Below are 22,819 nucleotides of genomic sequence, written 5' to 3'. Positions count from 1 at the left end.
GATTAGGAGGGCCTCCCAACAGCCAAATTCAGGGGACACTTGTCAAGTATCTGGTCTCTCTCAGCATTGAATACTTGGCCTCTCCTGCCTCCCTCAACCTCCTTCCTTTGGCTTCCAGCACACCACCTGCCCTGGTTCACCAATTATTCCCCTGACCCTCTTCCCAGCTTCCTCTGGGGGCTCCTCTCCCCCAGCCCATGTGGCTGCCACGCCTCAGCCCATCTCCCCACCATGTCTCCTGAAACCCCCCTCTTCCTCTCTGGAGTCTGCCCACATGAAGACAGAGGAAAGGCACACAGCACCAGTTTGGATGCCACCTCTGAATCATGGCCTACTGTTCATTCTGTCACCCAAAATGGATACAGGAGTAGACGAAGAAGAGGATGGTCTTTCCCTCCGTGCCTTCTTTCCCTCAGGCAATCTCCTCCCCCTGGGCACTGGGATGGCTTCCATAGCTATGTCCCATTTAGCTCAATCCTGAGCACTGGACATCTACCTGCCTACATGCCTACATGATGGTCTTGAGATCAAGACATCTGAAAGTGAACCCATTATCCTTACCCTACATCCATCTGTTCCTTCTACTGTGTGGTTCCTTCCAATTCTACAGGCACAGGATACATCACAGAGGAAGTGAAGGGCTGGGTGCGCTAGGAACCAGGGCTGGCAAGTCTATGAGGAGGGGCTGACAAGGTCAGACAACAGGGTGCTAGTAAAGGAAAAGTTGTAGCAACATACCCCAAGTTCAAGTTCAAAATAGAGTACAAAAATTCAGGTGGAAATACTAATAGCATTTAATAAAATTACTTACCTACTTCCATCTGTCACCTTTGAACCAAACCAAGAAAACATTGGCCTTCACAACAGATACCCCAACAAAAAATCCTGACATGACAACAGAAGTTTCTGTAAAGAAATGTAACCATCTTTCAATAAGATGTTGTGGTGTATGTGTATACAATACTCAGCCATAAAAACACAAGGAAGTCTTATCATCTCCAACAACATGGGTGGACCTTGAGGACATTATGCTAAGCAAAGTAAGTCAGACACAGAAAGACAAATACTGTATCATCTCACTTATATATGGAATCTTTAAAAAAAAAAAAAACTCAGGGGAGCCTGGGTGGCTCAGTCGGTTAAGTATCCAACTTTGGCTCAGGTCATGATCTCGCAGTTTGTGAGCTCAAGCCCCGCATCCGGCTCCGTGCTGACAGCTCAGAGCCTGGAGCCTGCTTCAGATTCTGAGTCTCCCTCTCTCTCTACCCCTCCCCTGCTCACGCTCTGTCTCTCTCAAAGTTAAATAAAAACATTAAAAAAAAAAGAAAAACCTCAGAAAAAAAAATAATTAGGCTGGTGGCTACCAGAAGCAGAAGGCGGGAAGGGGGAGATAGAGGACAGTGATCAAAAGGTATAAACCTCCAGTTATAAAATACATAAGTACTAGGGATGGAATGAACAGCATGGTGACTGTAACTCACACGGATCACACGGAGGATGGTATACAGGGAAGTTGTTCAGAGAGCAAATTCTAAGAGTTCTCATGACAAGGAAACAACTGTTGCCTTTTTTCTATTCTTTTTTTTTTTTTTAAGGTTTTGCTGTGACTGCATGAGAAGAAAGATGTTAGCTAAACCTACTGTGGTAATCAGTTCATGATACTTGTACATCAAAATCAAACCATCATGCTGCATGCCTCAAACTTATACAGTGATACATGACAATTGTTTTCAATAAAGCCGGAAAAAAGAAATAAATTCGCATTAATTATACGGTACTGTCACTTCATTTTCCAGCCCCACTATTCGGCTGCACTGTAATGACCCTCACCCTGCAGATCGTCGGCAGGCCCGTGGAGGTTCTCCCCCTATTTTCAAGGGGTCTGACACAGGTGCAGGTTCTGTGATCCCCCAGCATCACCCATGCCGGTCATCCTAGTTCTGGGGACCATTTAGCCAACTGAGCTAGAAATTTGGGATTCACCCTAGATTCTTCTCTTCCTCATGCCCTCCCGTGAAGTGCAACGAATGCCCTAAATTCTTCTCCCTAGACTGGGCCCCAGGTAGCACTACCCTCCCAGCCCCATCCCTCCCTCACCCTGAATCTCTCCTGGTGCTTCCACAGCTCAGGGAGTGGTCACCTCCTGCATGGAGTTTGTCAGTAAATACTTCCTGTTCCATAAAAGTGGGAAGGAAGACCCATTCTAAAATACAACCCCCTCCTGAAACCTACCTCTACTACTATATTAATATGATTCATTTGACATGATAGAAAAGGGAGAGAGAAGAAGGCAGCTTCTATGCCCATGAATGCAACTGTGTTATATATAGTTCCCAAGGTCAGACCGAGGAGAGAGTAAAACTTCATGCAATACCACGAAAGCAGAGACTTGAACAGATACTGATACATTTTCATAGCAGCATTACGCACAAGAGCCAAAAGATGGGGACAATTCAGGTGCCCACTGAGGGCTGAACAGGTAAACAAAATGTGCTCTATCCATACAGTGGAACAGTATCCAGTCTTAAAAAGCAAGTAAATTCTGACACCTGCTACAACATGGATAAACCTTGAGGACATCATCTTTTTTCTTTAAGTTTATTTATTTTTAAAGTGGGGAGGGGCAGAGAAGAGAGGGAGAGCGAGAATCCCAAGCAGGCTCCATGCTGTCAGCATAGAGCTTGACACAGGGCTCGATCTCACAAACCATGAGCTCATGAGCTCATGAGCTGAGCAGATATGAAGAGTCAGAGAGTTAACTGACTGAGCCACAGGAGCCCCTGAGAACATTTTTGTAAGGGCAATGAGCCGGACGCAAAAGGTCAGTTACTATAGGATCCCACTTACATGAGGTATGAACAGTAGTCAAATTCATAGAGACAGAAAGTGGAATGTGGGTTCTAGGGGCTGGAGGGTGAGGGGCTCTGGGGAGTTTTGTTTACTGGGTCCAGAGTTTTAGCTTCGGAAGATAAAGAGAGTTCTGGAGATGGATGGTGGTAATAATTGCACAACACTGTGAATACACTTAATGCCACTGAACTGTTCACTTAAAAGTGGTTAAAATGGTAAAGTTTATGTTATGTGTATTTTATTACAGTTTAAATAATGGTTTAAAAAAAAAACTCATGGAAGAGGTACCAGTAGGGACACCATATCATAGAGGAGCCAACTACTTCCCCAGAGGTACCGTTAGTGAAAGTGCCTACCTCCCATCAGACCCAGAAGTGGAAGGAAGGTCCAAAGGGACTTACGAAAAGTGTCCAATTTAAAAAACTTACTTTTACTTATAGCAAAATACTTGAAATCACATGAACATATTGATTACTTACTTTGAACATCAAATTCTATCAGCATACAGGGCATGTTTCCTTATAAACTAACGTTCGGTTAAAAATAGGTCCCAGAACTGCCTTTTCAGTATATATAATTCTGAGAAAGCAATTCTAAGAGACTGTTGCACCAAATTCCCACACAAAAACTGCAGGGACTTCTACGCAGCCTTCCTGGATCGAATCTCCATCTGTCTCTAAAGATAAAGAACTCTCTGTACAAATTTCAGATCCTTTTCCCCACCAGTTAACGCCTTTCTGTCATTCCCCAAGGCCAGCATGATGAAGTCCTGCTCTGGAGTGTGAAAGGTGGCCACTGGGCCATTAGGAGAGCTGGCTCTGGGCCATCTGGCCACACACAGCAGATTCCCCAGCTCAAAGCCCAGCTCCACCCTGCTGTCTGGAAGACCTTCTCTAAATCTCAAACTCTCTGGCCTCAGTTTTTTCATCTGTAAAATGGAGAGAATAATGGTCCCTACCTCTTCGAGTCGGTATGAGGATTAAATGAATTGACGATTATAAAATGCTCAGTGGCTGGCACATAACATGGGCCACGTACGTGTTAACTGTTGTTTCATTCTGATAAGCAAGGGCGTTCCGGGTGGGGCCACAGCCTACTGTCTCCCAGTACACCTTCTTACCTTGATTTCCGCATGGAGGGTTTTCACAAACGGGCCAACTGTTAACGCCTCCAGCCTCTGCACGTCCTGTTCCTTCTACTCGCACGACCTCCTCCCTCTGCCCCACACTCTGGCCTTGCAGACGCTTTAAGGGGTGTCACCTCCCACTGATGGCTTTCCTGACTCCCGCACAGACTTATGTCCGCTTCCCTGTGTTTCTGTCGACCCTCGTGATCCCCACCTTGGATACGCGGCAGCTTACCTGACTTCCCAGGTGATGAGCAGCAGGCTCCTGGGAGGCAGGAATGTGCTGCGCATCACTGTGCACTGAGCTTCAAGCAATGGGCCTGGCACAACAGAAACTGAATGAATGAACGAACGAATGAATGAATGAACGAACGAGCAAACGGACGCTGCACATAAAAAGTGTAAGACTGAGGGGCACCTGGGTGGCTCAGTCGGCTAAGTATCTGACTTCGGCTCAGGTCATGATCTTACAGTCAGTGGGTTCGAGCCCCGCGTCGGGCTCTGTGCTGACCGCTCAGAGCCTGGAGCCTGCTTCCGATTCTGTGTCTCCCTCTCGCTCTGCCCCTCCCTCACTCACACTCTGTCTCACTCTCTCTCTCAAAAGTAAATAAACATTTAAAAAAAAATTTTTTAAGTGTAAGACTGAGCCCAGGAATGAAGGGAGGCAGGAAGGAGACAGGAGACAGGTGGAACAGAGTTGCATGAGGCCTCCGTGGAGGAAGACAAGTGTGCTCAGGTGAGAGGAGGAGAAGCAAGATTTTTAATCACAGGAAGGAAAGAATCAAAGAACCCAGGAGAGCAAGCCATCAGGGATGTTGTGTACAGACCACTGGGGCTCACGGGTCTCACCGGGGCCTACGCCATCAATGCATGTGACAAATTTAGACACAGAGAGACCAGTGATGGGAAACTGCATGGATAGCATGCCGTCTGTGTCTCAACATGCCCTCACCCCTCAGTGAATTGAGTTACATACCCAAAATATCTGTCCTGACAAAGGAGGGGATAAGAAGGGCTTACGTTAAATGGGGACTTGCAGTAAAGCTCAGAATCGCACCTTTTCAACATGTCTGTCCTTATTTTACACTAGCAATAAAGGAAGAAGTCAGAGACCCGTGCAGCAGGTGGGGAGATGGGTGGAGCACCCAGGACCTTGGGAGCGGTGCTCCAGGCCCCGCCTTGCCTGATTCTCAGGAACCTACAAGCTAAAGGGCCCTTGGCCAGCACCTGGCAGGCAGGTTAGCTCTTGACCCGAGGAGCCTCGGGTTTTGGGTTGCTAAGCTCTGGTCAAAGAGCCAGGGCACGTTTCCCACAGTCACCACCTAGGCCAAGCCAGCCCCACACCAGCCACTGAAATATGGGTTCTCCACCTTCAAGGAGGTGCAGTTTCCAGTAAGCAGTCAACAAGGAGGACACATGATCTCAGGCCCAGAAGGAAACGTGACTGAGAATCCTAAAGGCAGCCGCCCCCGTGTGTTCCCCACACACTGATGCAGGGTCTCCCCCGTCCCAGGACGAGCCAGCGGGCTCCCCGCAGCCTGCAGTGGGCATCTTCACGGGCAGAGGACCCATGGTCACAGAGCAGCCACTTAGCCCCCAGCCTCTGATCGATACTGGCAAGTGAGAAAGAACTAAAAATAAACACAGGAAAACACACATGGGGAAAAAGAGGAGAGGGAGCAGAGAGAGAGGAGAGGCTTATTATGGCACTTCCGTGACTTCCGGAAGGCAAGTGGGACCCCCTCCCTCACACATACCCCGGGGCCCTGGTCAGTATGGAGGTGGTGGCTGTACTGGGCCGTGGCACACACGTGGGATTCTAACGGCATACACAGGATCCGAGGGAAAGACTTACAAATATGAGAAAATGCCCAGGATAGGTCCTTTAATGACAAATGGAAGGAACAATATATGATAGGAAAGTAACTGCGTTAACTCCATGCCTAGAAAAAGCCTGGAAAATACATTTTCAGAGTTTAACAGTGGTTATGTCTGAAGATGAGAGCCAATTTTTATATCCTTCTTCAAATCTTTATAATATAAGGGTTGGGGACGAGGGAACACACTTTCTTTAATTTACAAAAGCAAGCCTACATATACTATACAGAAAGTCAAAGTTTTCAAAAGCATTCGAGAAAGTCACCATGAAATCTGGGCGGCAAATGTAGCCTTCAAGGCTAGCTGTGTTTATATAATAATGGACATTCTACGATTATCTGAAAAACCTCATTATCTGGCTGTTTCCTAATATGTGAACATTTGGATCCAAAGAAAAATCCAAAGCAATCAAGCAGAAATTCACCATCCTTTCTTCCTGGTATTCATGCATTTACTTAAATATCAGAATATGCCCTGAAGAAAATGTTCAATACTTAAAAAGAAGAATAACTTGGTAAACAACAACAACAACAAAAAGTGAGAGCAGAGAAAAAAAAAAAATCCACCAGGAATAACAAGGTTCTATGAGAATCCATTATACACAAAGGCTTAAAAGAATAATTGAACACGTGCATTTTCCAAATCCCTTGAAAGGGTCATTTCAACGAAATTGTTCTCCAAGTAAAATATAACATTATTTTCTCCAGAAGCTGCAAATTTAAAAACCGGATTCTTAAAACCTTATTAAATAATATTATAGTACAGGCACGTTTGCCAAAGCATTTTATTATATTAGCTTTTCCTGGAAAAGTGCTCAGGGTTCCCACATGGTAATCAGTTGTTATGCAGTTATTTGTTTAAGAACTAGCAATTCCTGCAAAAGGTGTGTCTTTTATTTTCCAGATCTATGGCAGAAGGTGGCAAACCAAATAAGGGAATATTATGCAAATGTTGCCTTTCTTGGCTCTGGCCCCGCAAAAGCAGTAATGATATTGCTAGCAGCCTGCCCACCACCAAGGGAAGGCCTGGCTTAGAGGGAAGAGTTAACTGTGAGTTAGCTACTTACACAGGCTGAACCCAGCTACTTTTAAGCCTGAAAAGGGGAGGTGGGAGAAACCTCTTCGAACCTACAAGGCTGGATTCATTTCCGGAGTGTAAAAACGCGAGGCGGTTTTTCTCCCCCTAAATAGAAACAAGGCCACAGTCCCAGAAATATAATGGGCACCACTACCCTCTTTTCACCCCTGCCTCCCCCGCCCCCCACCCCCCAGCATTGGAGTCACAGGTCTTCATTCCCTGGAAATGTCTCCCTAGGGAGAAACTGACTTCATTCCCATCAGCATTAACGATCCACCTTTCCAGGACGATGCTGTGCGGGCTTCAAGGGCAGATGAGATTTGGTTAAGAGACTGTGAAATAATGAATCAAAAGAGGGACCATCAGCCCTCCAATACCTCATTATTTGCTTGCCTGAATCCAGTAAGAAAAACAACCACGAGAAAGGAAAGAATGACAAAGACTGAGGATAATTCTCAAACCTTCTGGAAATTCTGGTTCAGAAGGGGGCGGGTGTGGTCTGGGATTTGGGTGTAGACCAGACTTAGGGCCCCTGTAAGCCTAAACCACAGCACGTGTTCCCGCCTCGTGGCTGGAGCAGGGAAGCCACAGGCGGGAAGGGCACCCACCAGTGGCCACCTCAGCCCTGGAAAATGCAGGACAAGGCTCCCTCCTTCCTCTGGGCTGCCAAATAGACTCCTACTGTGCTGGGCCCCAAGGCTGGAGCCTGGAAAACCTCTCCTCCCTGGGGTACCCCCTAGGCATCCCACAGTGCTCTCCTCTGCAGCTGGAAACCGGCCTCACCCCAACAGATGTTCACAAAGTCCTGGTTGCACCTTTGCCACAAGAGCCTACAACCTGGCTATCTTGGCTCCCCAATCATACTCCATCATTTAAAATCACTTCAGAAAGATATCTGAACAAAATCAGATCATATGAATGATATGGGTAGATCATATGAATGATATGGGTGGACTGTGTCAACATCAACATCCTGGCTGTGATATGGTGTTATATTTTTATAAAATGTTGCCTTCAGGGGAAACTGACTAAAAAGGACACAGGATCTCTATATTATTCCTTATAACTTCATGTAAAGTGGGGTACCTGGATGGCTCAATCAGTTAAGCATCCAACTCTTGATTTGGGCTCTAGTTGTGATCTCGGCTCAGGTCATGATCTCACAGTTCATACATATGAGCCCCACATCAAGCTCTGAGCAGACAGGGCAGAGCCTGCTTGAGATTCTCTCTCCCTCTCTCTGCCCCTCCCCTGCACGCTCTTTCTCTCTTTCAAAATAAACTTAAAAAAAAACTTCATTTACTTTTACCTCTACAATTACCTCTACCAAATTTCCATTAAAAAACCCAAAGAACATATTTTATAAACTTTGAGTGAATAAAGACCAATTAAGAGGTCATCCTACTCACAGATGCTCCTACAAACTGAGCCTGGCTTCTGGTAGATGCTTCTGTAGTTCGTATATTCAACAAATACACACACACACACACACACACACACACACACACACACACACATATCATCCCTCAGTGTGCCAGTTACTATACTGGGCATTACAAAGTCTGTCTCAACCAATGTTCTCAGAAAATGAACAGTGATGAGAGAAAAGTCACTGGTAGCCCTTGTGTAACTGACAATTTCATTAGTTTTAACACAGGTAAAAATGTTTAGGCACCACATTAAGTAACTGCGCTATTTAGGTTAAGACATGGCTCAAGGAACAATTCATCAACAACCAGAGTTCCAACTGTCAAGAAAACATGAGGGTGGACCCCCAACCACCAACTCTTACTATTTGCTACATGCTTAAATATGGTGGCCATCTTTCCACTCCTACTCTGTGCATATTTATGTGCAAGTTTCTCAAGGGGTGAAGAGAGAACACAGGACTTGGTTTGCCTTAAAATGAGTTATCAAAACTTTGTGTGCCTTTAGTAGGAAAGTTGCAGAGATCGTCAACCATAAAATGTGCTCCTGGCCATGACAATCCTCGTTCAATTCGTTGCTTTGTTTGGCAGTTATTTGTCCGGACCACAGAGAAGTCTCAGCTAGAGTACACAGCCCTTCAGAGCTACCATGGCGTCCGTCCTGTGACTCAGGAGGGCCAAGGGTACAGTCCCAGGTACAGATTCTTCTCAAAGGGCAGAGGTTTAATGGATAGTCTTCCTTTGTATATTTAGAGCTAGTTGTACTTACCAAAGTATTTATAAATGTTTTTTAATGTTTATTTTTGAGACAGAGTGCGAGTGGGGAGGGGCAGAGAGGGGGAGACACAGACTTTGAAGCAGGATCCAGGCTCTGAGCTGTCAACACAGAGCCTGACACGGGACTCAAACCTACAAACCACGAGATCGTGACCTGAGCTGAAGTCGGACCGCTGAACCGAGTGAGCCACCCGGGCACCCGTTACCAAAGTATTTTTAATCCATTACCTCCTTTGCTCCTTATAAGACTTATAAATACTTTTGCATGAAGAAACCAAAGCTAACTCTCTCAAATATTTGTCAATTCTTGGTTACTCAGGAATTGATGACTCGCGATTATGTCAGCCTTTCTTAGGCCTCCTCCTATCTTTCAGGACATTTTACCATATTTCTACCAGTGGATAGGCAGTAGTTTGAGAGAGGGAGAATGAGTCTTGAGTCAGAGAGGTGAAGTTACAGCCCAGCTCCATGACTCAGTGGTCTTGCATTAGCCTTCCTGAACCTCTGTCTCTTCACCTGTAACAATGGGGTAACACCCACATTGCTCAAAATGTTACCTCCTCTGTCAAAATTTGGCTTTAAAATAAGACTGGTTCCATAGAAACAAGAACTAACCACCAAAGTGAAAATTTTCAATTATCAAAGAATTGAAATGATCTACAAGAAATGAAATGAACCCCCGAACTCATGGGCAATTGAGAATCATCTATAATTAGTAGAGTCTATAACTCTGCTACAGAAATGCCCGATGAGGAGGGTTTCTTTTATTTTCATTTATCTGAGTTAGTAAAGAAATGCTGCCCCATTATCTTATTTTTCAGTTGGAAATCCACCATTAAATCTCTGCATGTAACTAAAATCCACAGAATGCTACGTACTTCAAGAGTGTGTCCTCATCAGATTTCTACATTTTCGCTGAACGTGCAAATGCAGAATTTAGGAACAATGATTCCCTGCCCACTGTCCAGGACGGCTGGAGAACGGGTGTGCTGTCGAATCCAACATGCTTAAGGGAATTATCTTATAAACCATATGTAAGTGGCCAAATTGCAAAGCATATCAAACATGACAAAATATATTTGGGGCGAATATATTGACCACTCCCTTCTGCCAGGTTGAACATTAGCCATGAACACTAACCTTCTCAAGTTACAGTATGTGTGCCAGGGAGTAGTGAAGCCACAAGGTTACAAGGGCACATCTTCCTAGAACATTGGTGTTCCTCAATGGGAGTCTGGGAAACATCCAGAGGGGCCTGAGCTCATGTGTCTACTGCTCTCTGCAGTTGAGGATACTCAGGGAAAGGCTGAAAAGCACTACTGAAGGGCATGGCTGGCTCAGTTGGTAGAGCTTGTGACTTTTGATCTCAGGGTCATGAGTTCAAGCCCCATGTTGAGTGCAGAGCCTACTTAAAAAAAAAAGAAAGAAAGAAAGAAAGAAAAGACCAGCACTATTGAGGGTGAGGGAAAATACCAATTTACTGAACACCATCTGCCCAGGCCTGTGCTATGGGTATCTACACAGCAATCAGGTTTATTCCTCACTTAGTCATTCAGTAATCATGGGAAGAAGATAGGAAACAGCCAGTGACTTTTATTATTGTTTTGAGATATGTTTTAACTAGGTTTTCAGAGCCCAGCTCGGCATCTGAATCACATACTTCAAGTCATGGGTGAGGAAAAAAAGAAAAAAAGAGTACACCAGGAAGTTGGTAGCAAAAATGCCAGTACCAACTTCAGACATGAGAAAATTGGTTGACAGAGATACAAAAGTGATGGCAGATCATGAATTTTATTTACTTAAAAAGGGCAACTTCTGAATATAAACATATGACCAAATTTACTAATAAATACTAATAAGCACCAACACATGATACATTTATATATATACAAATAATTCACATATATAACATACATAAATAATTCATATATAAATATATTCATATATAAATAGTACTTATATTAATATTTATATATGATAAACACATACAAGTATTAACAAAATAATACTTTGTTAGAATTTATTTTCTTTCCCTAACCCAATCAGGCAGGAAGTAAGTTTGCTGCTGACCTGAATTTCAGCCGCCATTTGCTCAATAGAATTTTGCCAAGAGATGGACCTTCTCTGGTGTAATGCTCACCACTTCTTCCCACCCCATTCCGAATGTGCCTTGTCCACACTGGTGTTAAGTGCTGGCCTCTGGGTTATTTTCACCAACATGAAAGGACCCCATTACCTTCGCTGGTTAGATATAAAAGCTCTTTGACTCCAGCTGGCCGGTAGAGCCTGTTAGGTCTGTCCTCCAATCCATCTCCTGTTGACTAACACAAGTGACACAGAAAGTGCATGTCATGAGCTCCAACGCAATATACAGACAAGAGCTCTCCATGTTTGTTGTCCTCGTGACTATCCTATTTTACACCCATTCTGTCGGACTGCCTTGACACTCCCACAAATACGGTTAAAAAAACTCTTGACAGGCTAGATGTACAAACTGTCAATTCAGTAAAATATGCCCATAAAAAAGAATCCATTTATTTTTCATGAAATCAACAGAATGTGGGCTTTGGCAGAATGCTAAAACTGTTGTAACATACACTCGTCTTCTTTCGCTGACTCACCAAAGAGCCAAGGATCGTGCTGTGAGCAGAAGATGTAAGCAGTGTTGGCTGAGAATATTCAGGCAGAGTGGACACCAGAGAATAGTTTACTGTGTGCTTAGAAAACAAGGAGTTGCTTCCAAGAAAAGCTGTTCTTTGGTTTCTGTGATGAGCAACAAACTTCGTCCTCCGCAGTTGTTGTGACAAAGCAACACAATCTCCACTCAATGTGGCTGGGCTTCTATTAGAAGCTTGCAGGGAGGGGCGCCTGGGTGGCTCGGTCGGTTAAGCATCCGACTTCAGCTCAGGTCATGATCTCGTGGTTTGTGAGTTCGAGCCCAGCATTGGGCTCTGTGCTGACAGCTCAGAGACCAGAGCCTGCTTTGGATTCTGTGTCTCCCCTCTCTCTGCTCCTCCCCTGCTCATGCTCTGTGTCTGTCTCTCAAAAATAAATAAAACGTGAAAAAAAAATTTTTTTTTTAAAGAGAAGGTTGGGGGGGCGCCTGGGTGGCTCAGTCGGTTGAGCGGCCGACTTCGGCTCAGGTCATGATCTCATGGTTTGTGAGTTCAAGCCCAGCGTCGGGCTCTGTGCAGACAGCTCAGAGCCTGGAACCTGTTTCGGATTCTGTGTCTCCCTCTCTCTGACCCTCCCCGTTCATGCTCTGTCTCTCTCTGTCTCAAAAATAAATAAACGTTAAAAAATTTTTTGAAATAAATAAATAAATAAATAAATAAATAAATAAATAAATAAAAGAGAAGGTTGGGGAGGCCACAGTCATGGAGGGAGAACGCCCAAAGATTATGAGAAATTTCACGGGCTGCTGCACAGCATTTGGATATGCTTACTCTACAAACATCTCCCCAAACAGCAAAAGGCATCAGAGCATTGGCTCTGTCATCCTTTCTCACCTTTGCATCCCTGCCGTGTTTATTTCCTCTCCGGAAATGAATTTCAGAAAGAAAACACAACCTAGTGTGAGCACCGGATACATACCCCTACTGTTCCCAGATTCCTTGCATTACCCTGGAGCAAAGCTGCCTAATGCACCTCCCGGCCTTGCTGTGCTGGTGATGGACTATGAGAATAGTCACACCATCAGGGAGCAGCTCCGGGGACTCCCACAGCCAAGCCCGGTAACGTCACACATCCCTGTAAGGCCAGGACAGGTGACAGAGCAGAAGAGCTCATGTGGTCACTCCTTCTCCTCTTCTTTACCTACCAAGAAGCAGAGACCACATCCTAGCTAGTTCGCCCTGAGATTCCCAGAGAGAGGAGAACTGGCCAAGTCTCAAAACGGCCAGCCCTCCAAGATGGCCCACGTCTCTCAAGCAATAGGCAGCAGGGAAACACGCAGGCAAGCCCCCATCATCATCTTCAGCTTTTTGTGCATCCCCTAGGATGACAGTGGACCCCAGGGACCCCTGAGCTTCTCCTTACGGTTCTGTAGATAGCACTTGGCTGTGCTCATAAAATAAGGATCTGCATTACTCTCCTTTTTTTTTTTCTTCACTCTTAAATCTGATTTCTGGTGCTTTCCTAACTAACTCACGAACCTACGACTGTTTGTGAATATGCTGGCTTCAGATAGATCTGCATTTTCGACTTTGGCTGCCAGGAAAATTCCACACTCCCAACTCTGGCTGCCAGTCTGTGTTGTTATTCTGTCAAATCTGAGCAAGGTTTAAGTCACTGGGGAACTGGCGAGGTGAGAAGCACTTTGACCATGACATTTTCCTATGGCCTTTGATCTCTGTTTCTCAAGCTTCACCAAAATGTAATGGAACAGAAAGAAACAGAGAGAGAAAAAATCTCTCCCTTTAAAAAATCACGTCATTGTAAAAACTTTAAAAAATAACCATATTAATATTTCATCTGCTTTAGAAACTCTGAAAGAGAAATATGCCAGTAAAAGACCAGAATGAGAAAAAAATAATAAACAGCAGAGAAATGTTTCAAATGTCTACCTCATCTACTGTGGAAACATCATAGTATTTTCAGAAAATAATTGTCATGAAGATACTAGAACATGAAGACTGTAGTGGGGGAGGGTTCAATTTTCTATAGCTCATATGTCCCCATATAGGGAAAATTTACATTTAACTGCTTTCTTTTCAAATTTTTTTTTAACGTTTATTTTTGAGACAGGGAGAGACAGAGCATGAACAGGGGAGGGTCAGAGAGAGGGAGACACAGAATCTGAAACAGGCTCCAGGCTCTGAACTGTCAGCACAGAGCCCAACGCGGGGCTCGAACTCACCGCGAGATCATGACCTGAGCCAAAGTCGGCCGCTTAACCGACTGAGCCACCCAGGCGCCCCTTAACTGCTTTCTGAATGGAAAAATAAATAAATAACAGGCAAGTCAGAGTAATATCTTGTCTGTTCAATAACCTATGGTTATAGTCACAAATCATGGAGATAACATGATCCCCAACATAACCCCACCATTGTGAAAACAAAACTATAATGGTCAAATCAACTTTTTCTTTATTCACCTAAATTCTGGCCTCCTGCCCACACAGTAGTACACTGGGGGACCCATGACTGCTATAATGTGTTTATTTCTTTATTTGAAATTTAACTGAAGAGGTAATGAGACTATGGTAAAATGACATCCTGACTGCTGTAGTGCAAGAATAAAAATGAGAATTTACCCCACTTTCTTATCTTATGTACAAAAATACTGCCCACCAACGAGCCTTGAACATGCAGGAATATAGATCAGCAATTATCCTCCCTTGTGACCCCAACAGAGGCTGCCCTCACCTCCTTCTCTGGGCCTACCAGTGGGAGTCTTCTCTCCCTCACTGGTCATCTCCTTGTTGTCTGCCCCTTCAGGCAGCTCCAGGAAAGCTTGGACCTTAAGGCTCCCACCGACACCACCTAAGATAGTGGCTGGCACATCAGATTGGCAGACCGGTTCAATAAGCACCCGTGACTGAGTGGCTGAACTTGAGAGCATCTGAGAAAGGAAATGGAGTGTATGATCTCACCCTTTCGTGATGCATTCAACCAGCTTCACTTTCTGCCACGTGCTCTTGGTCTAGTTCAATGTCAAGAGCGTGCCTGATCAGTCAGATTCATTTTTGTGGGTTGGTTGTCTTCTGCATGATTCCAAAAGTCAACACAAGATAAACAGATCTATGCAGAAGAAGCCATTCCTATGCCTACTCCCAACCCTTACGTATCCCGTTGACTGCTACAGATCCCATTTCTATTTATGTCTTGTTTATCTTTCCAGTTTTTCTCTATGCAAATATAAGTAAATTCCCCTATATCTCCACCTTTCTTACATAAAGCACAGTCTATACGCTGGCCTCCACCTTGTTTCTTTCACATGGCAATGTACCTGGACATCAGTCCACATCAGGACATACGTCATCGCTCTCTTCTAACAACCACACAGCATCCGCTGCACACATACACCACCCTTCGGCCCCTCCCTTATAGACGGACGTACATCTGGTGGCTTCTGGTGTTCTGGTGTTACACACAAAGCTTCAACGCTAACCTTGTACAAGTGTCATCTCAGTACACGTGCAGCGGTGTGTGTGTAGGAAAGACTCCCGGAACAGGACATCTGTAATGTTTAACACACCATAGGGTTGTTGAAAAAAATGTTGTTAGGTGCTATGAAGAGGTGGTGATACCTTAAATGTATGCATGTGCTACAGACCATTAGAGTTTTTTGCATTCTTGTCAAGGGGACTGCTAACCTAATTCTTCACTTTCATAAAACACAGACCCTTTTCAATTTTAAATCAATGCAGCATCCCCATTGGTGGCTGGAGTTCAGTTTCCATGTTCTACTTCCATCCATCAATTTTCTAGGCTAAAAGACTTTCCCTCTAGTAATCTATTAGAGGAAAACAGGCCCTCTGAAAAAGCCTTGAAAGCCTAGTTAATATGGGTGGAATTAAATTTTTATAAGAGTATTCAGGGATTCTAAATCAGCAGCAAATAGTTTATTTTCATCACAATACCCAAAATGACATGGAAAGAAAAACATAAATGAATATTTAAGAATCTTATTCATTCCAATGCAGGGGACCCCCCAAAAGTAGTTGATATTCTCAAGAGTTTTTAGTAATCCATGGCTTTTTTCACAATGACAATCTAAAATTAGAGAATGATGCGTACTTGCAGAATTAATGAAAAGGTCCTTTTCCCACTCCTTCTAGAGAAGCCACAAGGAAACAGCATACTTTCACATGAGAATCTCGGCTCCCAGGAAATTGACTCTGTGGCTTAGAATATTTATTATAGTCAAGGAACACAAAAAGCAATGATGTGCTTTTGTTCCAGCACATACCTTACGAGACTATGCTCCTTTGTATATGTAGTTTTGTATGATCCCTTTAATATACTCTAAAACCATGTGTCATGGAAAATATGATATCCTCTCTGTGTGCGTGAATATAAACCAATTCTAGGGACAGTTAATTACCTTAATCAATAACTCCTACTCCGTCCACCAAAGATATGCACAAGAATGTTTTTAGCTGCCTTATTCACTACAGCCCCAAGCTGGAACTGATCAAACATCTACCAGGTGTAGAACGGCTATCTACATTTCATACAATGGAATACTACACAGCAGTGAAAGAAAATGAACAATTTACACAGCATGAAGGAATCTCACAAAACTTAAGTAGGATTCCATGCATATGGAATTCAAATCAGGAAAAACTAATTTATGGTGACAGTGGTCAGAAGAGTGATTACCTTGGAGAAGGAGGGGCATTCTTCTCACTGGGGAAAAAGGATACCAGGGAGCCTTGGAGGGTTCTGGAAACATTCTACATCTTGATCTAGGTGGTCCTTACAGGGGCTTAAAAATTCTGAGATTTGTTATTTTTACTATAGGTAAATTATATCTCAGCATCCTGAGCAGATCAGCTAGCATCCAGACCAAACAGTCCTCACTCCAAAAGTGCCCCACTAGAAGCCCTTCTGTAACGTATATTTGAGTAAGATCAGATCCTCTACTAACTAGAAGAATGAATGTGAGGAACGATTTTTTTTTCCTTGATGAAATCGGTGATTTGTTAATTAGCGTGATGCGCATCAAGAACGGGGTAAAATAGTTTAGACAGTCTCTATCCTTGAATAGATATAAGGTATAGGGTATAAGGCTCCATCCGACAAGGCCCTTAGCCTGTATCCTTAGACTTGATCCCAAATGGTCCAGCCACTGGTTTCATCCCACCACCCTTCATCCCAAGTGGTGTTCAGAGCACCTAACAGGACACAGAGCTGAGACTTCAGGTGACAGAACAGGACATACGGACTAGACTCTGCCTGATTGCTAATACCCATTTGTTTCAGGGTCCGATGTTGAATTGGTTCTGAAACTTGCTTTCATTATAACCTGCTCGTGAGGCTGTAAGAGAACAGCTCATTCCCCCTCACCTACAATGTGCTGGTGGCTACCATTCCCAAACAACACCAGAGTATGACTGACCAGTCTGGTGTAGTCCCATTCTCAATAAGTCTGGAGACTGTTACGGCATGAAAATGTGCAGACATACGTGGCGGAGGGGGACGTGTTTCCTTACAAACCAGCGGTGAGGAAAGCTGGATAAATGGGTATATGACAGCACAGCAATGCCCAGAGAAAAGCCAACCAGAAGGGAGGCAGGGAGAGGTTTCCAGCAGCACCCAAGACTTGCACAGAGATAGATAAACTAGATGAAAGACTCAGAATTCTAAAAGGTCATGACAGGCTAAGTTGGTGAACTAGACCTAACAAGATTAAATATACAACTGGGTGCACAAAAACTAACAACTCAGGACAAAAGAGGCACGGCTCAATAATAAAATGCACTACAGTCATACATTTAAAACTTTAGGGGTATTGAATAACAAATTCAGGTTCCAAATGAGTTAGATATATTTTGTGGTCACCAAAAACGTAATGTATATATTGTATTTCTAAAAAAAAAAAAAAAGTTTATTTTGAAAAGATGTAATGCCAATAGATATCTGTACATCGATGTTCATATCAGCATTAATCCCAAAACCCAAAAGGTGGAAACAACACAAGCGTCCATTAACAAATGAATGGATAAACAAAATGGGACATATCCACACAATGGGATATTATTCAGTCTTAAAAAGGAAAGAAATTCTGGGGCGCCTGGGTGGCTCAGTAGGTTAAGTGTCCAACTTCAGCTCAGGTCATGATCTCACAGTTCGTGGGTTCAAGCCCCGCATCTGGCTTTCTGCTGACAGCTCGGAGCCTGGACTCTGCTTCGGATTCTGTGTCTCCTTCTCTCTCTGCCCCTCCCCTGCTCATACTCTGTCTCTGTCTCTCTCTCTCAAAAATAAACATTAAAAAATTAAAAAAAAAAAAAAGGGAAAGAAATTCTGATGCCTGGTACATCATGGATCAACCTTGCAGACATTATGCTGAGCGAAATAAGCCAGTCACAGAAAGACAAGAACTGCATGATTCCACTTATGTGAGGTGCCTAGAGTAGTCTAATTCATAGACAGAAAGTACAGTGGTGGTTTCCCGGGGTGGTTAGTGGATGCAGTTCCAATTGGGAAAGATGAAATTGTCCTGGAGATAGACGGTGGTGGCCCACTGCGAATGTATTTAATGTCACTGAACTGCACACCTAAGTGGCTAAAATAGTAATGTTTTGTTACATATGTTTTATTACAAATTTTTAAAGTCCGTAAAATGTAATGCATTCTTCTGCTCCATTAATTTGAACGAAGGTTGTTGTCCTGCTCCATACCTGGCTCTCGGAACATACCCGACCACAAAGTACGGTTTCCATACCTTGTAAGAGGCACCTTATAAGGTACCTACCCAATCCATCTGCCTACCCAATCCACCTGCTCTATGGGCCCCTGGTTCCTCCTTGCCTATCATACCAACTTCTTGGGACCTGGATGGCTCATCTCCCTCCATGAGGGGACTGCTGGTCACTTGGGAAAGAGGGGGCTCCCAAAACAAGCGCTAGGGCAAGTCCCCAACGTCTCAGCCCTGGGACACAGGGGCAGAAGGCTGTCAGTCAGAGGAGCTGACTTCTGGGACACTCGGGACACCCTTCAGAGAAGCTTGGAATTCCTGTAGGTAATAAATATTTCAGAAAGCTTTGGCTCTCCAACCCACTTCCTCTCTGCTTCCTTCCCAACACACACACACACACACACACACACACACACGCAGAGCCATCCTGAGTCTTCCAAATGCAAACAAGTGATTGGTGCATTCATTCATGCCACAAATATCCAGAGTTTGGGGGAAATTTTGAAGTTGAATTTTTTTTAAGATTTATCTATTCAGGGAGTGCATATCATATGAATGGAAGTATTTATTGAACAATACTATTATCAGAACTTGTCTCATTTCTCTCTCTCCTCTATTAATTAGTCTGTAGAGCCAAGACAGAGGGAAGGAGCCTACAAGGCACCCATGACAGTCGGCCCCGAGAGGAAGCTAACTGTAAGGGGTGTCCCTTTGTCTGTGGCTGTAGCTCCCTGTGTCCCCTCTCGCACCCTCCTCCCCAGGGCAGGAAGAAGGGTTGGATGCTCAGCCCCTTCTCCCTCCATCCCTGGGAGCCTTCTGGAAGCACACCTACAGCTTCTCTCCCTTAGGCCTGGGGAGGAGGCCCGCAGTGGGCACTGCTGCCTGATTTGCAGGTTCAGAATTAAGCTCTTTATCGGCACACACTGCAGCCCATTCCTCTTTTATCCACAAGAGTTCTCATTCTGGCCTCTACTTGCCTGACCCCTCAACCCTACTTCTCAACTGGTTCAGACCATCGGCCCTCAGAGCTCACACACATAACACAGTGGCCCCAGGGAAGTTTGGGGGGGGGGGCACTAAGAAGCTGAGAAGTGGCTTCACCGGGACACCCACACAATGCAGAGAATGTGCCAACAGGCCAGTGACCCCTGACGCTGCAGCACCTGAGATCTGAGATGGGAGCTAGGCTCTCACTACGTGACTTTTTCACTCTTTTGTTCTGGAACAATGGGACTTTCCCTAGACAGGTAATCTGAGAGATCAGCATTTAGTCTCCCTGAATAAAACACGAGTCTCAGGTAACAAAACAAAAGGGAATCAGAAGGACGGCACAAGTCTTCCTCTTACCGGTAAACGGCATTATGAACATTTAGGGAGCACATCAAATGCAAGCCAGTCTGGGGCCGAAAAGTCTGTCTCCCCTATGTAACCAGCATGAGGGCTGGGTCTGCCCAACCCAGTGTGACACACCCCTGACCGTCTCCACTGATTCCATGGGCCAAATACTTTCCATATTTCCATCTGGTCATGCTGAGAGCCATAGCTGGTGTCTATACGTTACGAATCCTCCTTCTCCAGGAACAAGAGAGAAATGAACCGAATCGGAGCAGCACTTGGTTAAAGGTATTAAAACACGAACACTGAGCCTGGAGACCATTTAGTCAGTACCACCCCTCACCCCCCGCCCCCCATATGAAGCAACTGTGATAACATAAATTCAGTGTATGACCTGACCATACCTGGGGAAACCTGAATGTGAACTGATGTTAGCAAATATTAAAGACGTATTATTAATTACATTAGTAATGGCAATGTTATTTTGGTTACATGGAGAAATTTCTTTTCTTCCTTTTTTTCCTTCCTTTCTTTCCTAGGGGTCTGGGAGGGATGGAAAGCCTTATTCTAGGAGGGGTGGAAATGTCAAGATATCTTTTTTTTTTTTTTAATTGAGATATAACTGACCTATGACACTAAGTTTACGGTGTACAATGTGTTGATTTGGTACACTTAGTTGCTGCAATATGATCACCACCGACCTGTCAGCTGACACCCTCACTATGTCACATAATTACCCCTGCTTTATGTGCCGAGAACATTTATGACCTAGTCTCTCAGCAACTTTCAAGTACATAATATAGAGCATTCACTCTCATCACCATGCTGTGCATTAGATTCCCCAGAACTTATTCATCTTCTAAGTGAAAGTTTGAATCCTTTGACCAACATCTCCCCAATCCTCTCACCCCATGGCCCTGGGAACCACCACACTATGCTCTGCTTCTACAAGTTCGGCTTTTTTAGACTCCATGTGTAAGTCATATCCTACGTTACTTGTCTTTCTCTGTCTGACTTATCTCACTTAGCATAATGCCTTCGAGGTCCTTCCACATTGTTACAAACGGCAGGATTTCCTTCTTTCTCGTGGCTGAATAATAAATACTCCATTGAGCATATATACCGCATCTTATATATCCAATCACATGTTGACAGACATTTAGGTTACTTCCATGTCTTGGTTACTGTGAAATTCTGCAATAAGAGATCTTTAATTTACTTCAAAATATCTTAGCACTATTTACAAATGGAGTGAACTGAATGAATAAATGAATGAACAAACGAACGAATGAACAGCTGGTCTGACCCTGAGCACACACAGCTGGTTAATGGTGGGGCTGGTTAATAGTCAGGTGTCCGTCCCCTAATGCTCCACAAAAGACCATTTGCCATGTTTTATATCCTCTACACCAGAGGAGCTACTCAAGGGCTCTCGGGCTCTGCCCACCCAGCTTTCGAGGGGCTCCGTAGACTCCCGATGAGTGTGGCAAACTGAACTTTCATGAAAAAAGTTGCTACGCTGGCCTTCTTCTCTGATCCAAATGACCAAGTCATGGCCAAACAGTCATTAAACATTGGCCTGGGCAGACATTTGTTCCTAGTTTCTAAGACCACATCACTGTACCAAGAAACTCGATTCTTTCATAACGTAATAATATGACCTAACAGAATTAGTGTATAATCATACATAATAACCATGAACTGCTTACTAAGTTCCAGGGACTGTGGAGCGCCTGGGTGGCTCAGTCGGTTAAGCATCCGACTCTTGATTTCACTCAGGTCATGATCTCACTGTCATGAAATCAAGCTCCAAGTCAGGTATGGAGATTCCTAAGTGCTTAAGATTCATTCTCTCTCTCTCTCTCTCTCTCTTTGCCCCTCCCCTACATGCACACACACTCTCTCTCTCAAAAAAAAAAAAAAAGACCACATACCAGGGACTATTCTAAGCATTTGACAAGAGTGACCTCAGTTAATCACAACATCTAAAGAGATTATTGTCTCCATCATGTAGATGAAGTGAGTGGGGCACAGAGTTTAAGAAAACTGCCAAGCCCATAGAGCCCTGAGGGAGGCAGTCAGCATTTTGGATGATTCTGCCATACCCTGTCCTTATAGCCACATGCCATTTCCTCAGAGTCACAACTAATGTTTTTCACTGAGAGAAAAGGTCCAGGGGTAATTCCTTCTCACTGTTGTCTTTAAAAATACTACAGAAGAATAAAAACCAAAAGTAAAAGAGAAAAATAACATCTGCCCCAGAGGCAAAAAAAAAAAAAAAAAAAGTCTGATGTCAAAAAAATCTTTGTGTTCTCCTCATGCAAAATTCAAATCATCTACATGCTGTCTAACTCTCTCCCCCAAACACACCTGGGCAAGAAATCCAGGTAGTTCTGCAATTTCTCATCTAGAAAACTATCTGGAGGCTGCCCAGGGGGCATCAGAGGCCTGAGGCTGCCCACTCAGCCTCTCCTCATGACAGGACAGAAAGCTGCCAGTCATTCCCTTTAAGGGCTCTGGGTGACCTTCTGCAGAAATGTCCATACACACACACACACACACACACACACACACACACAGGAAATAAAGGAGAATGCAGTCAACCTTCCAGTATCTTCACTACTCTCGGTACTGACAACGACGTTGAATGAGACGATAACTTCTTTAATATTGTGCCATCAAAGCTAAAATAAGGCACAAGACCAAAACAACTCAGATTCAAACAACTGATCCCAGAAAAAGGGAGGTGTCTTAGGATGAAGTGGGGAAACGTCCTGTTGGGGTGGTGCTCAGCTCTGTTCCAAACCGCCCCCCCCAACCCATCCATTCATCCAATTATCCCAACAGGAATAAATTCATTGTAGAAGCCAGAATTCTCAACAGACGCCAAAGTCAAATGAAGATACAGCATACATAGCACCTGAAGGCATGGAGGAAAGGAAGCCTAAAAACCAGATCAATGTGGACTGAGTGGTCTCAATCCAAA

The 22,819-nt window shown here is 44.2% G+C and overlaps 1 protein-coding gene and 1 non-coding gene across 3 annotated transcripts in view; both read right to left on the bottom strand.

Moving 5' to 3' along the window:
- CAMK1D (calcium/calmodulin dependent protein kinase ID) overlaps positions 1–22,819 on the bottom strand; it is a 433,382-nt gene that overhangs the window by 336,906 nt on the left and 73,657 nt on the right. The gene's annotated exons all lie outside the window — the stretch shown is intronic.
- LOC124502814 (U6atac minor spliceosomal RNA) lies at positions 15,347–15,476 on the bottom strand. Its single transcript, XR_006960062.1, has one exon. It is a non-coding gene; the product is annotated as a U6atac minor spliceosomal RNA (small nuclear RNA).

This window comes from Lynx rufus, unplaced genomic scaffold (genome assembly GCF_022079265.1).
Source record: "Lynx rufus isolate CCGP_SWC_20201006 ecotype Redwood Valley unplaced genomic scaffold, mLynRuf1.p SCAF_7, whole genome shotgun sequence".
Taxonomy (NCBI): domain Eukaryota; kingdom Metazoa; phylum Chordata; class Mammalia; order Carnivora; family Felidae; genus Lynx; species Lynx rufus.
The sequence above is the reverse complement of the archived record's forward strand: the minus strand, read 5'-3'. Positions and strand labels throughout refer to the sequence as shown.